General features: G+C 46.1%; 1 non-coding gene across 1 annotated transcript; it reads right to left on the reverse strand.

Moving 5' to 3' along the window:
- Positions 1–1,211: 1,211 nt before the first annotated feature.
- TRNAA-UGC (transfer RNA alanine (anticodon UGC)) lies at positions 1,212–1,284 on the reverse strand. The gene has a single exon. It is a non-coding gene; the product is annotated as a tRNA-Ala (tRNA).
- Between the last annotated feature and the right edge of the window lie 8,011 nt (positions 1,285–9,295).

The raw sequence follows: 9,295 nt of genomic DNA on the forward strand, positions 1-9,295 counted from the left end.
CTTTAGGTCATTCAAATGACCTTAAATTCAATTGAACCAGACCAGGTCTCATTCAACAAGCAACTGAAAAAATGGCTTACAATACAATATACGCTATATAAACCGATACTATAGATTGTATATATGACAGCCCACCCCCCCACCAAAAAAAAGTAGCATATTGGTGAAAAGACCAGGGTAACAACGGCAGAAAATGTATCTTAAGGCAAATACTTCGGACAGTTCCTGATATAAAGCTCAAAGCTAATTTTTTAAAGTGCTTCAGTTGTATTTAATACTTAAGCAAAACATTTTTGACTATACATCTCTATAATGCACAGTACTAAAAAAGTCCAAAATTTTTATCATAAAGATGGTTATGAAACTGAATACCACAATGGTTGTAATGTGGTATTACAGTTTATGAAGACAGTTTTTTTTTTTTTTTTTCTGAAAGTTTTTTGGACATTAACAGGCGCTCAACATCTTCTTCCATTTACTCCTTTCTGAACTGGCTCAGACTGCTTAGCACATATGCAGAACGGTGTTAAGAAGGTCGTAAAACGCCACAATTCCAACAGCCATATTTCCGTGGCGTACATGGGCTGGCGCGGAGGCTCAGAGTGGGCAAGGCAGAGGTCGGGCTGCAGGGCGAGCAGGACCATGCAGCGGTGGTGGCAGAGTTGAGGACAGAGCCCGGGTAGACGAGGCATGGCGCGTCAGGTAAGACAAAGCCAGGCAAGCCAACGGGAGGGACAGCGTGAGTGAGGTGAGGCCAAGCGGCCGTGAGCTCCAGAGCAGGTGAGGCAGCTGGTTTGCGCTGGAGCCCCTGCCACGAGGAGGCGCTTGCTCTGCCCTCGCCCCTGCTCAACCCTTCCGCCTCAAAACTAACTCTTAAGTTGATCCTCGTGGCTGAGAGAAGGTGGAATCATCTTCAACTGTGCTCCAAATAACTGTATTTCTGGTTACAAATCTTGTACCTTTAGTCATAACAATGTAAACCCAATTTTGTTAATGAGTGGTAAGATTTAAAGGTGTTCTAAAGCAGTTAGAAGTTACAGGATTTTGACAGTTGGAGAAAGTTTGGCACTATCCAAGTGTGCCATGTTAAATACATCTGACCTTTAAAGCCACCGACCTATTTTCAAGTATTTGAAGACGTCAGAAGTTCTGCCCAAGCCTAAAGAAAGAGGACTAACAAACCAGTATTCTCATTCTTCAGCTTACTGAAGTGGAGACGCCGGGGATCGGACCCGGGGACCTCGTACATGCAAAGCACGGGCTCTACCACTGAGCTACATCCCCCTACACATGAGACCTTCTTTTCCCTTTGTTTACTCATATAGCTCTTAATATAGAGTAGCACTACCCAATTCCGTCGGCTTTTTCAATTTATATTCATAGAAAATCAAGTCGGTTCAACAAATTCTTATTAATGCCAAACATAACTTCCTTGTACTTTCCCTAAATTTCATTTACCACAAACAGCTTATAAGAGTAGATTTATGTTAAGTTTGTTGCCTTCTCTAGTAAGGTAGCTTCTGGAGGGCAGAGGCTATTTTTCTTTCATCAGGCTTCCCACACCCTTAGTATAGAGGTGGAGTACAGCAGCCACTCACAGAGCAGTGAGAAATAAATTACAGGTGTCCTCTGTTCAGGATATAGTTCACAGTACAGAGACTTGCAATGAAGTGTGAAGGTTGAGGAGGGAGGATTCAAAATTATATAAACAGAGCATTTCAATAGCGTATGACAAGTGCTCTGGCAAAGATAAGCATATATAACTACGGCATTAAGCAGAAAGTATACCACATTCTTGATCAAAAATTGACGACTCCAGGAATTTTGAAAGACTTGACCAAATAAATAAAGGCCGAGAGTTACGCACGAGGACCAATATGGGTTGTGCTTCTCGGATTCAGGCCAAAGTTCTCTGCGCCGGTGGGTGGAGCTTCCTTGCCCGAAATGAACACCCAGTAGCGATCTGTCCCGCTAACTTTGGGGCTTTGCGGACGGCAGGTCTCAGGCAGGAGCTTGCGGGCCTAAAATGCATTAGCTGGGTTTTACTGAATTTACGCTTAGCAGAGACCTACCGAGAAATGAGATCCAGCTCGCCGCTGGAGGGAACAGCTCTGGCCTCCCAGTGGCGCTGATATAGAAGCGAGGCTGGCGTGATTTTTTTTTATAATCCCGCTAGAGACAGAATGGGTAAGGCACCGTTAAGCGCTGACATGCGAGCTCCAGCACCGCTTCTCCCTGGTCGGACGCTCACTGAGCTAGCAGGAGGGGACCGTTGAGTATTTTCCGGAACCGTTTATCAGCTTGGCCTTGGACCTATGTCCTTTTACCCTTCAGCAATAAAAACATGGCCCTTTCTCCCCGCTCTTGGGCGGTTAATTTTAAACCGCAGATCGCAGTTTCAGCGGACTAACATTCCTCGCAGACCAAGCCTCGTCTCTGCCTTCTTAGGATTCAGCTTGGGGTGGTCCATTGACTTCTCCGGGGAGCTCCTAGCCTTTGCGGCCGCGTCACATCTCCAACCTATGCCTCGCCCTGCCTCTCATCCCCGTTTTCTTTCTTGCCCGCCTAAGTGTGGCGGGCAGAGATACTATTCCCCGCCTTCCATCCCGCCCCTTCCTCCATGTCGCGGACTCCTTGTCCTCGCCGCGGACTCCTTGTCCTCGTCGGTTCACCTCCCTGTGGAGGACCTCTTCTCTCTGTCATTGGAACAAGCCTTGCTCGGTCGTCAGTGTGGATGTTCTTGGGTCCCCTGGAGCACTCGAAATCTCCCCAAAAATACCAGAGAGCAGCGGTGGGTGCCCTGCCCCTTCCGGTACCCCTCTGGCCACAGCCGTGTTGAGGAGGGGAAGGGAGAATAGAAAACCAATGTGGAAAAAAAGGCGAAAGCTAAGATGAAACCTTTTGAATCAAGTAAAAGAGGCCGCCAAATAAATAAACATAAATCTCTAGAAATAAGCAAAGAAAGCCGAACTGGAGGATAAAACCTTTGGCTCTTTGCTTATTTCTCTTGCCGCGCTTCTTTGCATCCTAGACTAACTCCCTTCCACCTGCCGCTCCTCGCTGCCCCAAGTGGTTCCTTAACAGACCGCAACGGGGTGGCGGAGAGATCCGGGTGACCTGACTCGCGCGTCCATCCCCCGGCCTGGGCTGCGCGACACGCTGGTAACCAACAGGCCAATGCAGGTTCTAGGAATGTCAATCCCTGTCTACTGTTTAGCCCTGCGTGTTTAGTTAAAGCGGTGCATTTGTTAAAATTGATGAGCTAAATTGACACATCAGTATTACTCAAAGTCCATAGTTTACAATAGGGTTTACGCTTGGTGTTGCACATTTTTTGGGTTTGGATACATATATAATGACATACATCCACCATTATAGTATACAGAGTATTTTCGCTGAGCTAAAAATCCTTTGTGCTCCACCAATTAATCAGTCCCTCCCTCTCCCTGTAACCCTTGGCAACTTCTGATCTTTTACTATCTCCACAGCTTTGCCTTTTCCAGAATACCATACAGTTGGAATCATACAGTATGCAACTTTTTCAGATTGGCCTCTTTCACCTAATAATATGGTACATGTTTCCTCCATGTCTTTTCACGGCTTGATAACTCATTTCTTTTTAGCACTGAATGATATTCCATGGTCTGGATGTGCCACAGTTTGTTTATTCACCTACAGAAGGAAATCTTGGTTGTTCCCAAGTTTGGGCAATTATGAATGAAGCTGCTATAGACATATATGTGTAAGTTTTTATGTGTACATATGTTTTCAACTTCTCTGGATACTAAGGAGTATAACTGCTGGCTTGTATGATAAATGTATGTTTAGTTTTGTAAGAAACTGCTAAAGTCTTCCAAACACATCATACCATTTTGTGTTTCCATCAACAATGAATTAGAGTTCCTATTTTTTGACATCCTCAACAGTATTTGGTGTTGTAAGGGTTCTGGAGTTTGGTCATTCTAATAGGTGTGTGTGTTGTCTCTTGTTTTAATTTGCACTTATCTGATGGGATATGGTGTGGAGCATCTTTTCACAGGCTTAGTTGCTATTTGTTCTGGGTTTGTTTCTTTTCAGTCTTTCTTTGCTTTTCGGTTTTGGAAATTTCTACTGATATATCCTTAAGTTCAAAGCTTCTTTCTTCAGCCATGTGAAGTCTACCAATAAGCCCATCAACAGCATTCTTCATTTCTGTTACAGCATTTTATTTTTATCTCTAGCATTTCTTTGTGGCTCTTAGAATTTCCATCTTTGTTTACATTGCCCATCTGTTCTTGCATGCTGTCTAATTTAACCATTAGAGTCCTTACCATATTAATCCTAGTTGTTTTGAATTCCCCATCTGGTAATCCCAAGATCCCTGCCTATGTCTGTTTCTGATGCTTGCTTTCCATCTTCAAGCTTTTTTTTGCCTTTCAGTTTGCCTTGTAACTTTTTTCTTGATAGCTCAAAATGATGCACTGGGTTAAAGGAACTGCTGCAAATAGATCTTTAGTAATGTGAGCGCAAGATGCAGGCGGACAGGAAGATTTCTGCAGTCCTCCAATTAGGCCTTTTAGTAAGCCTGCACCTCTGCACTGTGAATCATACAAGTGTTGCTTAATTGTTTTTCTCTTCCCTTAGATGGACAGGATGGCTAGAGTGGGCTGGAGTTAAATATTTCCCTTCCATGACATGGAAGGTTAGAGCTGTCTGGGTTGGGTATTTTCCTCCAAGAGCGGATAAAACCTCAGCAGGTTAGGCTCTGATTAACTAGTTTCTCCTGAGGGCAGAATTTATTAAGACAAACAGGTGCTATTCAGAATAGTCCCTTTTCCTCTCCCCATGTGGAAGCACAAGGGTATTTTTCTCTAATATTTGCTGCAAGAATCTGGTCAAGTTCCTGTAAGTAAAACACACAAAAGCATGGGGGCCTTGCTGTGACTGGGTCCCCCTGGAGGAGTTTTTAAACTCTGACTTGCCCACACCTAGCCTCCAGCAGTTCATTGATCAGAATTCAGGTTTTCTTACCTACACAATGGTTCCCACAGATATTTCTGTTCCAATGTGCTGTGATTTTCAGTGCCTGTCTCTCCAATTTGGGGGGACACCAGTTTCCTCTGTGACCTATCTTTTATGAATCTAAAAAGTTACTGATTTTTCCCCTCCTTCAGCTTTTCAGTTGTCAAAGTAGCAACATCCAAGCTACTTACATGCAGAACCTCAAACTGGAAATTCATCTTTTTACTATTTTCCTTTTTTTTAGTTCCAATGAATTGTATCTCTGTTACATGTAATTGTTTCAAAGAAAAATGTGGATGGGCACAGTGGTTCACATCTGTAGTCCTAGCACTTTTGGAAGCCAAGGAAGGTGGATTCCCACAACCCAGGAGTTCCAGACTAGCTTGGCCAACATGGTGAAACCTCGTCTCCTCTAAAAATAGAAAAACCAGCCCTGTGTGGTAGCACGTGTCTAACAATCCCAGCTATTCAGGAGGCTGAGGCAAAACAATCACTTGAATCCGGAAAATGGAGGTTGTACAGAGCTGAGATCCTGCCACTGCACTCCAGCCCGGGTGACAGAAAAGAACTCTATCTCAAAAAAAAAAACACAAAACAAAAAAACAGGAAACTAAATATATTTTTAGGTACAAACGGCTAAAGAGCTATGGAAGAATATTGATATTTGTATACATTCAGAAACGTGGCTAAAAGGAGAACTTTGACAGCCCCGCAAATTTTCAGCATAACGCTGTCTGCGGAAGTTGCGGTTTCTTAGTTTCACTGACTTCAAGAAGGAAGCTGCAGACCCTAGCGGTAAGCGTTACAGTTCTTAAAAATGGCATATGCAGAATTTGTTCCATTCTGGTGGGTTCGCGGTCTCACTGGCTCAGGAGCAAAGCTGTAGACATTCACGGTGAGTGTTACAGCTTTTAACGCGGTGCGTCTGTAGTTGTCCTTCCTTCCAGTGGGCTCGTGGTCTCGCTAACTTCGGAAGCAAAACTGCAGACCCTTACGGTGAGTGTTAACAGCTCCTAACGTGGCGCATCTGGAGTTTTTTCCTCCATGGTGGCTTTGTGGTCCCGCTAGCTTCAGAAGTGAAACTGCAGACCTTAACAGTGAGTGTTACAGCTCATAAAGGCAGTATAGACCCAGAGAGCAAAAGAACAAAAAACAAAGCCTCCACAGTATACAGGAAAACCCCAACCGATTGCCACTGCTAGCGCGGGTAGCCTGCTTTTATTCTCTTATCTGGCCCCACCCACATCCTGCTGATTGGTAGAGCCGAGTGGTCTGTTTTGACAGGGCGCTGAGCTAGACACAAAGGTTCTCCACGTCCCCACCAGATTAGCTAGATACAGAGTGTCAACACAAAGGTTTTCCAAGGCACCACCAGAGCAGCTAGATACAGAGTGTCGATTGGTGCATTCACAAACCCTGAGCTAGACACAGGGTGCTGATTGGTGTGTTTATAAACCTTGAGCTAGATACAGAGTGCCGATTGGTGTATTTACAATCCCTAAGCTAGACATAAAAGTTCTCCACGTCCCCACCAGACTGAGGAGCCCAGCTAGCTTCACCCAGTGGTTCCCGCACCAGGGCTGCAGGTGGAGCTGCCTGCCAGTCCCGGTGCCGTGCGCCTGCACTTCTCAGCCCTTGGGTGGTCGATGGGACTGGGCACCGTGGAGCAGGGGGCGGCGCTCGTCAGGGAGGCTCGGGCCGCACAGGAGCCCACGGCGGGGAGGGGAGGGTCAGGCACGGCGGCCTGCAGGTCCCGAGCCCTGCCTCGCTGGGAGGCAGCTAAGGCCCGGCGAGAAGTCGAGCACGGCAGCTGCTGGCCCAGGTGCTAAGCCCCTCACTACCCCGGGCTTGCGGACTGGGCGGCCGCTGCGAGTGCGGGGCCCGCCGAGACCACGCCCACCCGGAACTCGCGCTGGCCCGCAAGCACCGCACACAGCCCGGCTTCCCGCCCGCGCCTCTCCCTCCACACCTCCCCGCAAGCTGAGGGAGCCGGCTCCGGCCTTGGCCAGCCCAGAAAGGGACTGCAGTGGCAGGCTGAAGGGCTCCTCAAGTGCCGCCAAAGTGGGAGCCCAGGCAGAGGAGGCGCCGAGAGCGAGCAAGGGCTGTGACGACTGCCAGCATGTTGTCACCTCTCAACACAAATTGACTTGTTTTCAAATAGATTTGGTGATTTTTTTTAATGCAGGTTTTAATTTCAGGCTTCTATTATCATATACCTTTTTTTAAGATTTACAGTTCTAGGCTGGGTGCGGTGGCTCACGCCTGTAATCCCAGCAGTTTGGGAGGCCAAGGCAGGGGATCACTTGAGGTCAGGAGTTCGAGACAAGCCTGGCCAACGTGGTGAAACCCCCTCTCTACTAAAAATACAAAAATTAGCCAGGCGCGGTGGTGGGCGCCCGTAGTCCCGGCTACTCGGGAGGCTGAGACAGGAGAATTGCTTGAACCCGGGAGGTGGAGGTTTCAGTGAGCCGAGATCGTGCCACTGCACGCCAGCCTAGGTGAAAGAGCAAGACTCCGTCTCAAAAAAAAAAGATTTACAGTTCTAGTTATAGCAAGCTTTCTGTAACATTGATTGGGTTAGGCAAAGATTGTGTCAGTCATTTTGCAAATGTGTTAATCTTCAAAAATAGGCTGTAAAAGTACAAAACTATGAAAACAAAATGTAGATTATGTACATGTGGCTCAGCTGTGAACAGAAAAAAAGGTCAATAGTGTACAGTTTCCTGATACAAAGCACTTCATTGCAGTGCCAGCAGGCTGATCTCAAATGAGGTCTCCCTTGTAACACAAGAGCGAAGATTAATTAGTCTGTTCTCATACTGGAACAAAGAACTACCTGAGACTGGGTAATTTATGAAGAAAAGAGGTTTTTTTTTTTTTTTTTCTTGAGACGTAGTCTCGCTCTGTTGCCCAAGCTGGAGTGCAGTGGAGAGATCTCCGCTCACTGCAAGCTCCGCCTCCCTGGTTCACGCCGTTCTCCTGCTTCAGCCTCCCGCGTAGCTGGGACTACAGGCGCCCGCCACCACGCCCGGCTAAATTTTTTTGTATTTTTAGTAGATACGGGGTTTCACCGTGTTAGCCAGTATGGTCTCCATCTCCTGACCTCGTGATCCGCCCGCCTCGGCCTCCCAAACTGCTGGGATTACAGGCGTGAGCCACCGCGCCCGGCCGAAAAGAGGTTTAAATTGATTCACAGTTGCACACGCTTAACAGGAAGCATGACTGGGAAGCCTCAGGAAACTTACAATCATAGCAGCAGGTGAAGGGGAAGCAAGCACATCTTACCGGACGGACCAGGTCAGAGGGGTGGGGGAGGTGCCACACACATTTAAACGATCAGGTCCCCAGATCTGATATCACTATCGGGAGAACAGGAAGGTGGAAACTGCACCCATGATCCAATCACCTCCCACGAGGACCCTGCTCCAGTTAGACGTGAGATTTGTTTGGGCTGGGACACAGATCCAAACCATATCACAAGACTTCTATCAAGGACATCTTGCACTGCATAATTAAAATAAAAATAGGATTCTTTTACGATGTTATCCTTGCTCTATGGAGAAGAGCAGAGCCAAACTGTTTATTTTTTAAACAGTTTCTTGGTAAAATATTTTGTGGTTGCTAAACCCATGTACTACTGCATAAACTCAGCCATGGACAGCACATTAAAGAAACAAAAGTTTAAACTCTCTAGGAAGCCAGCTGGTGGACATCCTCTCTAAAGCCCAAATTGCACGTGCACTGAGACAAACGTTGCTGCTTCAAAACAACCAAAATTGGGAAAATAACTGAGGTCCAGAAACAAATTCTCTCTCTCCTGACTCCTCTTCTTCTCTTAATATGGTGGATAGATTCTTTAATATTCAAAGGCTTTCAAATATAAACAGAAATATATGTTACTGTTTGTCTAATACACAAGTAATTTTTTAAAAGTCAATACTATTTTCACAATATATTAAAAATCATTTTTATTTCCCTCACGTTTAAATATTTTAATACACACTCATAAAAATTCAGGTCAAATATGTCAAATTATTTTATTTTTGAATGCTAGAAACACCTTAGTACTGTGTTATTGTTAGAAAATGAAACAGCAGGCCAGGCGCGGTGGCTCACGCCTGTAATCCCAGCACTTTGGGAGGCCGAGGTGAGTGGATCACCCGAGGTCAGAGGTTCAAGACCAGCCTGGTCCACATGGTGAAACCCCATCTCTACTAAATATACAAAAATTAGCCGGGCGTGATGGCAGTCGCCTGCAATCCCAGCTACTCAGGAGGCTGAGGCAGGAGAATTG

The sequence above is a fragment of the Hylobates moloch genome, unplaced genomic scaffold, assembly GCF_009828535.3.
Source record: "Hylobates moloch isolate HMO894 unplaced genomic scaffold, HMol_V3 SCAFFOLD_20, whole genome shotgun sequence".
Classification (NCBI taxonomy): domain Eukaryota; kingdom Metazoa; phylum Chordata; class Mammalia; order Primates; family Hylobatidae; genus Hylobates; species Hylobates moloch.